The sequence below is a fragment of the Paramisgurnus dabryanus genome, chromosome 1, assembly GCF_030506205.2.
Source record: "Paramisgurnus dabryanus chromosome 1, PD_genome_1.1, whole genome shotgun sequence".
Lineage (NCBI taxonomy): Eukaryota > Metazoa > Chordata > Actinopteri > Cypriniformes > Cobitidae > Paramisgurnus > Paramisgurnus dabryanus.
Genome location: NC_133337.1, coordinates 34,261,252 through 34,274,450, shown reverse-complemented (window position 1 = coordinate 34,274,450; position 13,199 = coordinate 34,261,252). Strand labels below are relative to the sequence as shown.

The window sequence follows — 13,199 nt, the reverse complement described above, 5'->3', positions numbered from 1 at the left end:
ATGAGAGATAGTGAACAACAGTCACCACCTGCCTGCTATAACATTGATGTACCACTAGAGGTCAGTTATGCCTATATTTAAGCATGCAGTGTGCAAAAGTGCAAAGATATTAAATATGCAATTTTAAATTCTGTACATTGATGCCTTAAATGTTTTTGTTTTTTTAATACATATGTATCATAAAATAATGTAATATACAGCAGCTTATATATTGCATGTTGTACTAAATTAATTTCAAAATGCAATAATTTTGCTATTTTCTTATCACACTATTACTGTAAATAAGCCATCAGGTTTACAAATCTGTGCTGAGGGAACCTGTAAACTGCAAGCTTTAGCTACTTGACATGGTGCTCAAACAAGTGCAGTGATTTCACCCTTAACAAATTTGTTTAGGAACAACACAAATACTTCAATTAGATATACTTTATACTATGAACTTGGCTTTTTTGTTTTTGTCACATGCTTTCGTTTAAAACGTAATAATAGCAGCAATGTGTTTTCAATTGGCAAATATTAACAATCAGTCTCCCATCTGTTTCATTGCATGCTCACAACAAACTTCAGTAGACGTTTTATTTAAGCTTAATAAACAATTTAAATGAAGTACAAAGCATAAAGCACCTAGAATAGATTCATAACAAACTATTAGGCGTTTAAATTCATTTCTCAGACTATTTCAATATGCTTATATTCAATTTTAGGCACCTTTCACAGCAAACATGCTTTCGTCGATTACAGCAAATGCTTTACTATCGTCGAAACAATTTAACAGTACATGTTTTATAGGCTATTGATGCATATTTTCAGTTTGTACTTTGTTCATGCTTGCTCGGGATGCGCGTGCTCGGGGACGTGGGCGCGCATCAATCTTTTGACAATGTGTGATAACCCATTTCAACAGAAGAGATTGTCAATAAATAAAATAAATCGAAGTCATGGGGTCGATCAAACAGTTTTGGGTTGTTAAAACGTCTAAATAAAGCAGTGAACAATTGTAAGAGTTATATTTATACATTTCATATACAGACCATCTCAGACGTAAAAACAAACGTACAAATGAATGTAAATGTTATTGTTTTTAGTCATTGAATAAGCCAAAAACTCCATGAAATGTAATTTTTCACTTAAATGATGAATTGCATTAAATATGGACCTTATTAAATAAACCACGAATATTTACAGTACATGTCTATAACAAATCCAATGGGTAGCAGGACAGCACATTTCTATTTAAGAATCAAACATCCGCTTCAGAATTAACCAAATGTATTTTCTTTTCTTTTTTTCTCAATAGACTCCTATTATTTAAACCACTCAAACTTTATAAGTAGGCTAATATCCAATGATATGTATTGTGACAATTACTTCATGTTTACCCAAATCTACTTCTAATTTAAGCAAAAACATCCACACATGCGTCAATGTTTTTCATACACAAGCGTGTTAAGTAAATACATTTTTGTGTTCCCCCGCGCCTACAGTACTTGACAGGTGAATTAAAAACAAGGGCGCGTGTCAGACAACTCATGCACGAGCTCATGACTAAAACAGTTTAAAGAAGCGCGAGATGAACACCTGTGCATCTTCACACACAGACATCGCTCGGGCGAGCAGGTATAAGCCATTTACCCTCCTGACAGTTTTTTAACCATGATTATAGTGTTCAAACCTATAGGCAAGCGAACTTCAAATGCGAGATGACATCTCGGTTATTGCCCTTGACATTTCGGAAGCGCTCGCGCAGCATGTGCGCTGTCACAAAAGGCACACCTAGAAGAGCTCGCGTTTATTAGACCGCAGTAAAATGCTTTTAAGAGCATTCAATGAATACAAAGTGAAAGAATACTAAAACTAAACTAATAATCTCTTCAGACCGCTCAAGTACAAACATCGCGCGCTGTCGCCTGTACTGTATTGTATCTCGTGATGCGCATCAGGTAGAGCGCGCGCACATGTACAAACTGCTTTGAACAGCATATGCCCCTAACGCACAGCGTGTTTGAATTGTGGATTTAAATGGTCCAGTTTTGACACATTTGCGTTGCTCAGCCGCTGAGGTAACCGCTTTTGGCTCGGAGCCTGTTTTTGAGCACGAAACAAATTGACTTCTCCTCCCCCAAGTCTTTGCTTTTTGTAATTTGCTCTGGCGTTGTTGTTTGTGTGTGTGACCAGCACTGGGATTTCACCTCGTCCTTGAGAGACCAGCGCAAGTCATCCCAAATTAAACATCCCGACCCTTTTCACCTCTCCCGGCACTGAGGTATCGCTTTCCTTCGAGACACGTGGACAAACCTCGCGCAACATTAGGTGAGTGCTTTGAGATCGCGTTGAACTTTGAGTCGCGTGTGTTTTCAGCAATGGCACGAGATGACTGTATGTTGTTGATGGCAGTTAACGGTGCGAGTGTCGGATGGGGGTTAAGCTCCTCGATTTCTCCCTCTCTCACCCCGCTATTGCGATCTTTTCCCATCCCATAGTCACAGTAATCCAGCTGGGATTAAGGCGCGTTACCCTCCTATCAACAGCATCCAGCATTAGCCTATTACCTAAAACCAGAGCAGACCTTAAAACAAATGCTGTACAAATGAGCATAAGGGAAGTTTATTGTGTGAATGTTCAAAATGTCTTCATATAATGTATTTATAGTGTGTGAACCTTTAAATATTCTGTCATTGTAGGAAAACTATTTGTTTAACAGACATGCATGCATTTTTAAATAGTTTTTTTTTTTTTGTAATGCACTTACTTAATCAAAGTTTGGTCAGTATGTAAGATACTTTACAGAATGTGGTTTAAACCAAGTTTGACACTTAAATGAGAGATTTATGAAATTCATCTGACCAATAAAACTGTTTTTACTTCCTTACAAGACTACATTGGACATCATTCGAATGGCACACTGAAATATGCATGTTCAAAACATGCAAATTTTAAGGATCAGGATGTTAAGTTTACATTTATTGCATTCAGAAATACGAGTTTAAAGAGGAAATATTAAATAGCATCAATCTGCTGTATTGCAAGCAACGTGCAACCTCACCGTAAAATTTAGCTCTTGAGCTCACAGCAAAACCTTATGATAAATGAACACTGACTAATTTTGAGGCGAGAGAAGTAATTCGCTCGAGTAACTCGCATATTACTGGGTTGAATTTAATATGCTGGTGATTGATTTTAACGTTCACAAATTCATAAACGTTGTGATAAAGTTGTCAAATAATTAACTATGTAATATAACACAAGAGTTTATTGGGAAACAGAAAAGAAGTTCACAATGTTCAGTGTAGGTATGGTTGATAGTGGGTTCATATTAAAGGGATAGTTCACCCAAAAATGAAAATTCTGTCATTATTTACACACTCTCATGTTGTTACAAACCCGCATAAATATCTTTGTTCTGATAAACACGAAGGTAGATATTGTGGGAAATGTTTGTAACCAAACGTGGACCCCATTCACTTCCATAATAGGAAAAACGAATACTATAGAAGTGAATGGGGTCCACCAACTTGGGTTGGTTACAAACATTTCTCAAAATATCTTCCTTTGTGTTCATCAGAACAAAGAAATTTATTCAGGTTTGTAACAACATGAGAGTGAGTGAATGATGACAGAATTTTCCTTTTTGGGTGAACTATCCCTTTAAGTGTGCCAACATTGTATTAAATCTTTACCTTGAGTAAGTTTTGGCTAAGACCCACAAAGCCTTGCAATCTAAATGAGTTTTCACCATTTTTCTTGTCTCAAGCTTTTATAAAAGTCAGACTTTGTTGATGTTTTTCCTTAATGAAAACTGACTTTATTATGGCCAAACATCTGATCTTGTATTGTGCCATTTTTAATACCACAACTCATAACAGAAACTCCCATTGAAAATGCATGCTTTTGTCAAAAATATCAGGCAGTAAGAGTTATTTTAGGCAATGTTAGTCGCAGAGTTTCTCTCTATCTCCACGGAGAATCAGGGATTGGTTTCCGATTGCAGGGAGGGAGAGAGAAATCACTGTGCATGGTCGCTCGCCCGCTCTCTCCTGCTCTCTTTCGATCACTTACAGTATTTACCCTCTTCATTCAGACGGTTACTCTTCAGCTCATCTCATTACAGGTTCAGGAATTTTCTGACGGATGCATCTTCAGTACTATTTTATTTTAGGCAGGTTATAGAGTACTTAAAAGAGTCCTTTTTGGAAGTTTAAAGCGGATTTTTAGTATCCCTCTTAGGAACGGCTGAGATCAGAACCGTTCTCGCCCACCACGTCTCCACTGTTGTCCGTTTGAACTGTGTGTTGATCACAGGACAGGAAACGGTAAACAAATTCTTCAACATGTGGCGGCCTGCTAGAGCATTCTGTCTCTCTTTCTTTCTTTCTCTCTCTCTCTCTCTCCCTTTCCAACAAGCCAGCAGGAAGATAGTGCTAGCAGATCTTGGACTACACTGAATAGCATTTGCCAAGACATATGAATTATAAGGCTAATGGGCTTAAAAGGCTTGTCTTAACATTGTCTCTACTTAACCAGACAGAAGCTGGCTTATTGAACGGCAAAAATAGACTGGGAACCAAAATACCCCAATTTTGAGGTCAGGATTAGAGCGGATGAAAGACACTAAGTTTCTTAAGAAACCATAAAATATTCAATTGTTGGCAAATTGAGAGATTTCTCTCCCACTGCTGTCTTGTGGCAAGCTGTCTTCTGCCAAGCGCATTGTGTTTGTGTTTTGACATACAACCGATGTGATTCTCCTCATAACCACAGAATCTGGGACAGGTCGTCATTATCATGAGAAATGAGAAAAAATGAGAACAAAGTGAGTTTCTGGGCTCGCTTTGTACAGCCGCAAAGCTCTGGCCATGTGTTTGGGTCGCTGCTCTGGTGGCCAAGCTGTGCATGACCCGGGATGCTATCGTTCCCCCCAAGTTCATCCCAGACAGCCTCCGATTGGATATATGCACATCTGTGCTGTGTGCTTATTGGTTCGGGCGAGTTCTCATTATAGTCCTGTCCAGGGTTTCAGTTTAGTTGGATGGGATCTAAGTACCATTCCTGGCAGTTTGAGAGTGTGGTAGGTCAGTTGCCCTCCCTTTCAACATTTTTGTGTTATTTGGTCTATTCTGGGCCACAGGATATGAGGATATAGAATATATTTGTTTATGAAGAATCCATGTATAACTGGTGTATTAACATTTGTTTTAGTTGATGTGATTGAATGTTATTTAGTAGGTCAGACTTCCATAGTATTATTATGGAAGTCAATGGTGCCCCAGATCTGTTACGAACCTTTTTCAAAATATCTTAATTTGTGTTGAGCAAAACATAGAAATTTATAAAGCTTTGGAACAATTCGAGATTGAGTAAATGATGACAGAATTTTTATTTTGAATGAACTATCCCTTTAAGACTGACCACTTCCACAAATCGCTGTTGGTAGCAGGTGTAAATGGGAGCATTCATCACCTGATTAGTCATTGAAAGTAAACCACAAGGTCTATGCGAAGTAATATGTGGTGGAGGATGAAAGCCAGTTTCTCTTAAAATGTTTATGATGGGCAGTGTGGGTAACAATGCCCGTCTTTTCACACACAAACACTTGAAAGGTCCTCTGTTAAAAGTGGATGTGTGTGAGGGCTGGGTTGCCTTGACACTTTGATCAATCAAGGATAAATGAGAGGGCTCGCTTTTATCGCGATGAATAATAATGACAAGCATTTGTCATTTGAAAGGTACAAACAAGTGAATGTGAGAGGTGACGGTACAATGCATGCTCTTCGATACAAAGACCGGAAGGTGTTTTCAATATTTCACGACGACTTTGTTGAATCATTTGATGTATTCATCTATTTATTTCACCTTCGTTTTGTTGTGTCAGATTCACGACACCAGAGCCTATGAGTTTTCTAAATGTCGTCTTATTTGGTCTTTTCAAAACCGATTGTTCTTGTGAGATTTCAAGGGTTCTGCTTTCCTAATCTAATCCCCCTCTGTCCTTAGACATCCACCGCATTTAATGTCAACCCGCTGCGTAACCCAACAGTTTCATTTAGGAAAATTAGTATGTTGTCACTGACCCTGTCTTTTATCGTTTGCCGTGGTGCATGTTTAAGTCAGTTCCTGGGCTTATTTTCCTAATTGGTGGTCTATACTTGCTCAACACCGTTTGCCTTTGATCATCTCAGATCATTACGTTTAGCTCATTAATTTGCTCAGTGCATTCCCCCCTTCCTTTTTCGGTCGAATTTAAGGGCCTGTGTAAAAATTGGATTAATAATACATTTTATGAGCCGAGAGAAAAATCGGATCCCTTTGTGGTGTCTATACATCTCCCTTGTCTTTTTTCGTACCCGCTGATTGTGTTTCCCAAGTGTGAAAGACACAAGCCAAACAATGCCTGATGAAAGGACATTCTCTGCATTTATTGCTGTTGACCTGAATCTAGTCTGAAATGAAGCCACGGACGGGGCGGAGAGGATGAACATACAGGGGAGAAAGTGTGGTCCTGTTTGAAAAGTGAACTACGAAGAAGCTTTTGATTAGGTCCCTTGTGCTGCTCGTGGCATCTAATGCTGCGATTGTTGTGAAAGAAGTTTACATTTACATCTACGTATGCATTTGGCAGTAAACGTAAACATCAGTATACTGTAGCATAAGCATCTCATAACATAAGCTGAGGAAGTAAAGAGCTCAAATCCAAAGAATGTCACCTCCAAAAAATTGTTGATGATATTAACCGAATGCTTTCGGCACATATTATACATGTAGTTCATCAAATGCTTTCACTTCAAATCCACTTTATCCCGGATTCTTGGCATCAGGCCATTCAGAAACCAGTTTGTTGGCAGAATCCGTTAAACGCCATGTCGAATTTTCAGCAAAGACGATTGTGAAACAATCATGGATCACATTCAAACTTGGGTCCCTTGTTATGCTACGTTTACACCAACCACGTTAGAGGGGGCAAGCGCGAGTGATTTCAATGTTAAGTCAATGTGAAGGCGCGGATGAGACATTTAGCGTGGCGCGGAAGAAGCGTTTCCGCTTCATCCCGCGTCTAGTTCGCGCGAATGCCGCGAATTGAGTGTATGCCGTGGTACGTGCGAATGGTGCTTTTTGCATTTGAGGCGAATTTGCGGCTGACGCCCGAGTTGAAAATTTTGAACTTTGGCGGATCTTTGCGCCGCATTAACCAATCAGGAGCCTGCCTGCTGCTGTGGTGGCAGCCCTGCCCGGAGTCACTCATTCAGCATGAAGGCTTGATATTGTCTGTGAGCAGTCACCCGGAGCTATACGACACAAGTTCTTATTTCTATAGAGGAGACAGGAATAAAAAGGACCTCGCTTGGAAGAGTGTCAGTGAGGACATTGGGCAACCTGGTAAGTTGTAAATACACATTTCACTTTTGAGTCACGTGACATTTATCGACCTGCCCCGTTTATTTTCCCCCTATAGTAAGGTGACGCAATACAAACTGGTAACTCTCTCGATAAATGCACAATCAACATCAGCCATCCTGCAAACAGACAACCGCATAGCATTTGTCCCCCTACAAGAAGCGTATTTTGCCTCTGATGTGCATCAAATGCTTGCTTTTCCGCGCGTCTACTTCGATCTTGACACGCGAATGCATTCAAACTGTTCAAGCGGCAAACTAGGTGCGGTAGACGCGATTTTGACGCCTGAAACGCGGTTGGTGTAAACGCAGCATTAGAACTTAAACCTTATTTTTACATTTTTTATTCCGACTTTCATCATTTGCATTTGCACTTAGAGGGTTTTGCAGCAAATGTAATTTGTTACACCAATAAAGTGACATTTGTGAAAATAAAGCATTTAAAGGCGGGGTGCATGACCTCTGAAAGCCAATGTTGACATTTGAAATCACACTGCAAAAATGATTTTCAAGAAAAAAAATCTTAGTATTTTTTTCTTGTTTTCAGTAAAAATATAAAAAAAAATCTTAAAGCAACACTATGTAGTTTTTTTACCTTTAAATAATGTCTCTAAAATTATTTAAGTGATAGAACAACTTTAAACTGGACAAATTGTACTGTTGCTGCAACCTGAGCAACCTCCTAGCTGCTACAAGCACACTCTGAAAGTGGCGGTGGAGGGTAGGAAACACAGCCCCACCCCTCCCCCTGCCTGCAGAAGAGTGTCTGATACCAGGCACTGTTGCGCTTTTCAACCACATGGGGGAGCTGTAATTCATTTTTACATGGAAACTACATAGTGTTGCTTTAAATTAAGATGTATTTTCTTGATGAGCAAAACGACCCAAGAAAATAAGTCCAAAAATATCAAATTTAAGTGATTTTGTGTATAAAACAAGCAAAAAAATCTGCCAATGGGGTAAGCAAAAAAATCTTGAACACTAATTTCAAGAAAATTTCAAGAAAATTTGCTCATCAAGAAAGAGCATCTTAATTTGAGAATTTTTAGATATTTTTACTGAAAACAAGAAATACTAAGAATTTTTTTTTTGAAAATAATTTTTGCAGTGCACCTAAACAAACACACCCCTACCCCAATAGAATCCGGACCTTCTTTTGATAGACCCGCCCCACACATTCACAACCCAGGCAACAATGTTGGTTAGTAGACACGCCCCTTACTGCTGATTGGCTACAAGTTTGTTTTGGTACTTGGCCCAACTCCCTTTTCCAAAATTATTATTCTTTTTTTAATCATGCACCCTGCCGTTAATTTACTAACTAATACACTTTTCATTGCCATTAAGGTGAAATTGAACCTAAACATAAGAGCGTGATAAAAAATGCCTATTTACAAGAAAACATGTCAGACGCACTTAGAGGGTTTTGCATCTAAGTCTTGTAGTATGGCCAACTAGTCTTTGCTCTCTCTGATCTTCCTCTTCATCATATTTATATCTCCTGTCATTTTATTCCTCTATTTTGTCATCTTAACCCATATTAAAGTCTTCTTTCTCGTGTTGAAATGTGGAGTGCATTCGCCTCCCACACTTCTACCTTAAAAAGCCTCAGGCCTAAGACTTTTGACAAAGATACGTGTAGACTTTAAAAGCAAATAATTCATCATATTTATTGTCTCGCTGCCAAATAGGGCGCAAATAATCCACTCCAATTAGGTGTATGTGGCATGAAAATTGGATTTTCTCTCTCTTATGAAAACACATATTCCAGAACACCATTGTTTAATCTGAATTCCTGAGATGACAAGAAACCAACATGCCAGGACGATTTTACGCAGCCATCTGCATATAGACACCGTAGGTAAATATAGATCCGTATCTTTATGTTTTTGCCATATTGAAGCTGCCATTGTTCTCCCTGTGTGGCTGTATAAATATCGATATCGACTGGATCTCACAGACCATGAACTAGTGTCTCAGTCGGCATACAATGGCTCGTCTTTGTCGTCAGGCGTTTATTGTTTTCTAGCACGGCACAAGCAAACAAATATAGTCGTGAAGCATCTATTGAGCAGATTGCGGCGCACATGATTTAGTCTCAAGGCTTTGGGCTTTTATGTCCACATGATTGTGTGTGTCTTCATATTGTTTGGTTTTAGACGCGTTCCATTATCATATAGATAACTGAACATTGTTACTTGGATATGAGAAGCCGCGGCTGATGTAATGCCATCCGAGAAGGCGGGAGAGACTTTGTCGAATTATTTCCTTGTTTTTATGGCATCTTTCTGCTTTATGGGAAGATTGGAGATCATAGAAACGGGAAAAAATACTATGGATTTTTGCATCCAATAAATCAATGACCTACTTTGTTATTTTGTAAAACCTTGCTTATTTGTCACATGCCCGTGGGGGTCGTCGGGTTTATTTTGCTTTGGAAGCGCTTGTGTTGTGTTTATGTCAGTGTCTATGGCATCATTCATGTTTTGAGTGAGTGATTCAGATCTATACGCTTGTTGGGGTCAGATGAGATAGCAGGTGTCCTCTGACCACTGATCCGAGATCAGCTTTACTAGTAATGTTAAGGGATTCAGGTCAGAGTGTAGATGTGAGATGCTGATCTTAGGTCAATTTTAAAGGATGATTTACAATCTATCCCATGAGTAGCAGCCTCCCCTTTCAACGTGTACATACAAATAAAAAAAAATACAAAAGCTGTTTCTTCCTAAAGTTTTAGGCTGTGTCCGACTCCGAAATAGCCCCCTATACCCTTAAATAGTGCACAATTGAGGGAACATCCAATTGTAGTGGCAGCGCTTCTGGCAAGCTCAAGTGTCACTTGTTTACATTCACTCATTCGAGTGAACTATATGTAAGGGATAATCCACGGCTAGCCATGCATTAAAGGGTTTTAATGCACGACGTAGAGGCGAAGAACCACCCGACGCGTAGCGCAGGGTGGTTGTCTCTGCGAAGTGCATTAAAACCCTTTAATGCATGGCTAGCCGTGGATTATCCCGCTTATACCTTGGTTATTTGCCAAGTTAAAGCTGTAATTAATGTTAACAGTGTAATTTTTTAACAGACGGGTAAAAATAACGGTCATTTTCTTAAGTTAAGGCTCGCACTCCATCCGCTTTAAATAAAGTAATGCTGAAATAAAACCTGCACACTTTGAAGAGAGACGCACTTATGTCTCTCTCTCTCTCTCTCTCTCTCTCTCTCTCTCTCTCTCTCTCTCTCTCTGCAAGAGTAACTGTGTTACTATGGTTACCAATGTTTATAGTAGCAGATTAATTTCTAACTGTAATCAAACTGACTGGAACTACCTGTGCATTAAACGGTTTTAATGCACACCTTACAGCCAATCAGAATCGAGTATTTAAACAGACCATGGTATAATAGAGAACTAATGTAGGGAATAATTAATGAGGGTATGTTTTTTATACTGGTTACACTCCTCTGTCTGAAATTGGTTTACAAACTGATAGTCCGGCCTCAAACTCAATGCTATTATCTGAGTCAACAATGCTATGTCAGGATAGTTCAGCCACTTAAACAGAACTTAAACAGTTTTGATAGGACCACAGTGTTTACTCTTTGCAGATAAAGGACCCTCCATTGCTCCTTACATGTGTCTGCATTTTAAAGGCACACCGTAGAACTTTTTGGCCACTAGGGGTGCTAGACATGTATTTTTCACGTCTAGCGCCCCTAGAGGCCACAAGCGCCGCAGCACTGTCGCAAAGGAAAAGAAGACAATTCAAAGTGTGCCTTCCAGCATGTCATATGACTATAATTTCATGGGTTTTATTTTTCAAACGCCAAAAGATCACGTAGCTCACGTTTACAAGCCAGTTGTAACGGTGGTCGCTTGGTTAAAGTAAAAAAAAAATTGCCTTAAAGGGGAATCGAACCTGGATCGCCCCTGTTGTATATTGATCCTCGTCCTTCCTTTTATTCTCCTCCGACAAAACCTTGGGTTTCTTTTTCTTAGTTGCTGCTTCGGCCATGACAAAATCATCAGGAAAATAAATAGTCGTGCTCTCACGTCAGAATTTGAAGAAGTGGAGGAAGTGACGTATGCCGTAAAGCAGATTTTTGTAGTTCTTTTTGTGCTCGGGTTACTACCCGAAACCCCAAGTTTAAAAGTACGAGTAAAAGCGATACAGACCCCGCCAGGCTATGGTAGACATGCCATTCAACCTATTTTAAGTCAATGTACCATCACAAGGGTCTTGAAAATATATGAAGGTTGAAAAACTACAAAGTGTCACTTTAAGTAAGATTTTAAATTAACCTAAAAATGAAAATTCGGCATTTACTTATCCTAAAGTTGTTCCAAACCTGTTTAAATTTCTTAGGAAGATTTTGTTTGAGAAATGTTTGCAGTCAAGCAGTTTTGCGCACCACTAGCTGCATTTCCATTAAAGATTTGCGCATAACTTTATTTTTATAATTGTAAAATTAAAAACAATTGCAAAATGACTGTGTTTCTATTAACCGATGTTATGCAACTAAAGCGGAATTTTGTTGTCTCGCGATAAGTCATTACAAAAACCATGGCAACAGGTGTGTTCGACTTTATATGGTGCCACTTATGCTACGTACACACCAAACACGCGGCATCGTGTTAGTTGCTCTAGATTACTTACGGGATTTACCTTCGTGTCATGCGAATTTTTCCCTAGACTTGAATATTTTCAACTTGGCCACAGTTAGACAGACATCCAGATTACATCATAATACCACAAGCGAAAAGCGCACAAAGCAGTCGACTTCCGAAACGATCATGCTGTATTTTGATGTCTTGTTGGTTATGTGACGTCACACGATGTCGAATACACCTCTTATGTCCTGATCCTCCAACCAAACATACCGTGCTATATTTAACGAATGACCATGTGACTTTTACGTACGTCACATGACCATTGCAGTTGTGGTATATATTCCTTTTTCAGATTGCCTAAAACCATCTCTCCTAAAACTTTTTAGCGATATATGGGAGTTTATGCAAAATTGCTGTGTTTCCACTGGATGCATTTTCGATTCGCTATGTTGATTTGCGCTGTTTGAAGGGTAATGAAAACGCAACTACTGAAGTCAGTTTTTTTTGGTTACAAACATTGCTCAAAACATCTTCCTTTCTGTTCAGCAAACAAAATTGGTAAAGTATCCCTCTAAGTGTTAGAAATTACACCCTTTTGATTTTTGAGTCAGCACTTTGATCTGCGATAAATTGGAAATATTTGGCTTTATACTGTATCACACTATAAGGGATTTCTTTGTAACTTATAGAGCACATAATGCAATATTTTATTTCGTTTGATCATATATTTTTTGATTTGTTATTTGTATGCCTGAATACATGGAAGTATTTGCCAACATGTGTTTGTGCATGCTCTTTGTCTTATGCTTATGTGTGTGTGAGCTCCACTGCCTGAGAGCGTTCCTCTGATCTTCCCTGTACGTTCTCTCACTTTCAACATCTTCCCTTTCTTATGGAAAAGAGCCAATTAGAGTTGTGTCTGTTTGTTTAAAACAAAATGGCTTTTAATTAGTCTGATCAAAACCTCACTTCTGTAGGCCCCAGGATCCACTTTGTAGTCCGCCTCTAGATCGCAGCTGGTTTTGATGCTGCCTGATAGGACAGGAAGACAATCTGATGGTTTTTAATGAATGCTCTTACATTTGTCTGCTTGAACCTGTTTTTATTCTGGCTCTTCCTTTTGTTGTATTGTTACTGCCCCCCCAAAGCGCTTTTTCATTTTCAGAAAGGCCGATGCTCATTGCGCTCCCGCCCGGTGTCCT

General features: G+C 39.1%; 1 protein-coding gene across 5 annotated transcripts in view; it reads left to right on the top strand.

The window, feature by feature from the left end:
• The first annotated feature begins 1,526 nt into the window (after nt 1-1,526).
• The window catches only part of sox5 (SRY-box transcription factor 5), a 291,386-nt gene continuing 279,713 nt past the window's right edge, over nt 1,527-13,199 (top strand). For 3 of the 5 annotated variants that reach the window (XM_065268647.2, XM_065268645.2, XM_065268646.2), the window contains exon 1: nt 2,142-2,310. The gene's annotated coding sequence lies outside the window, so the exon portion shown is untranslated. Of the gene's footprint in view, nt 1,618-1,938; nt 2,061-2,141; nt 2,311-13,199 lie in introns of those variants that run through there. The other 2 variants (XM_065268644.2, XM_065268643.2) reach the window with 2 other exon arrangements.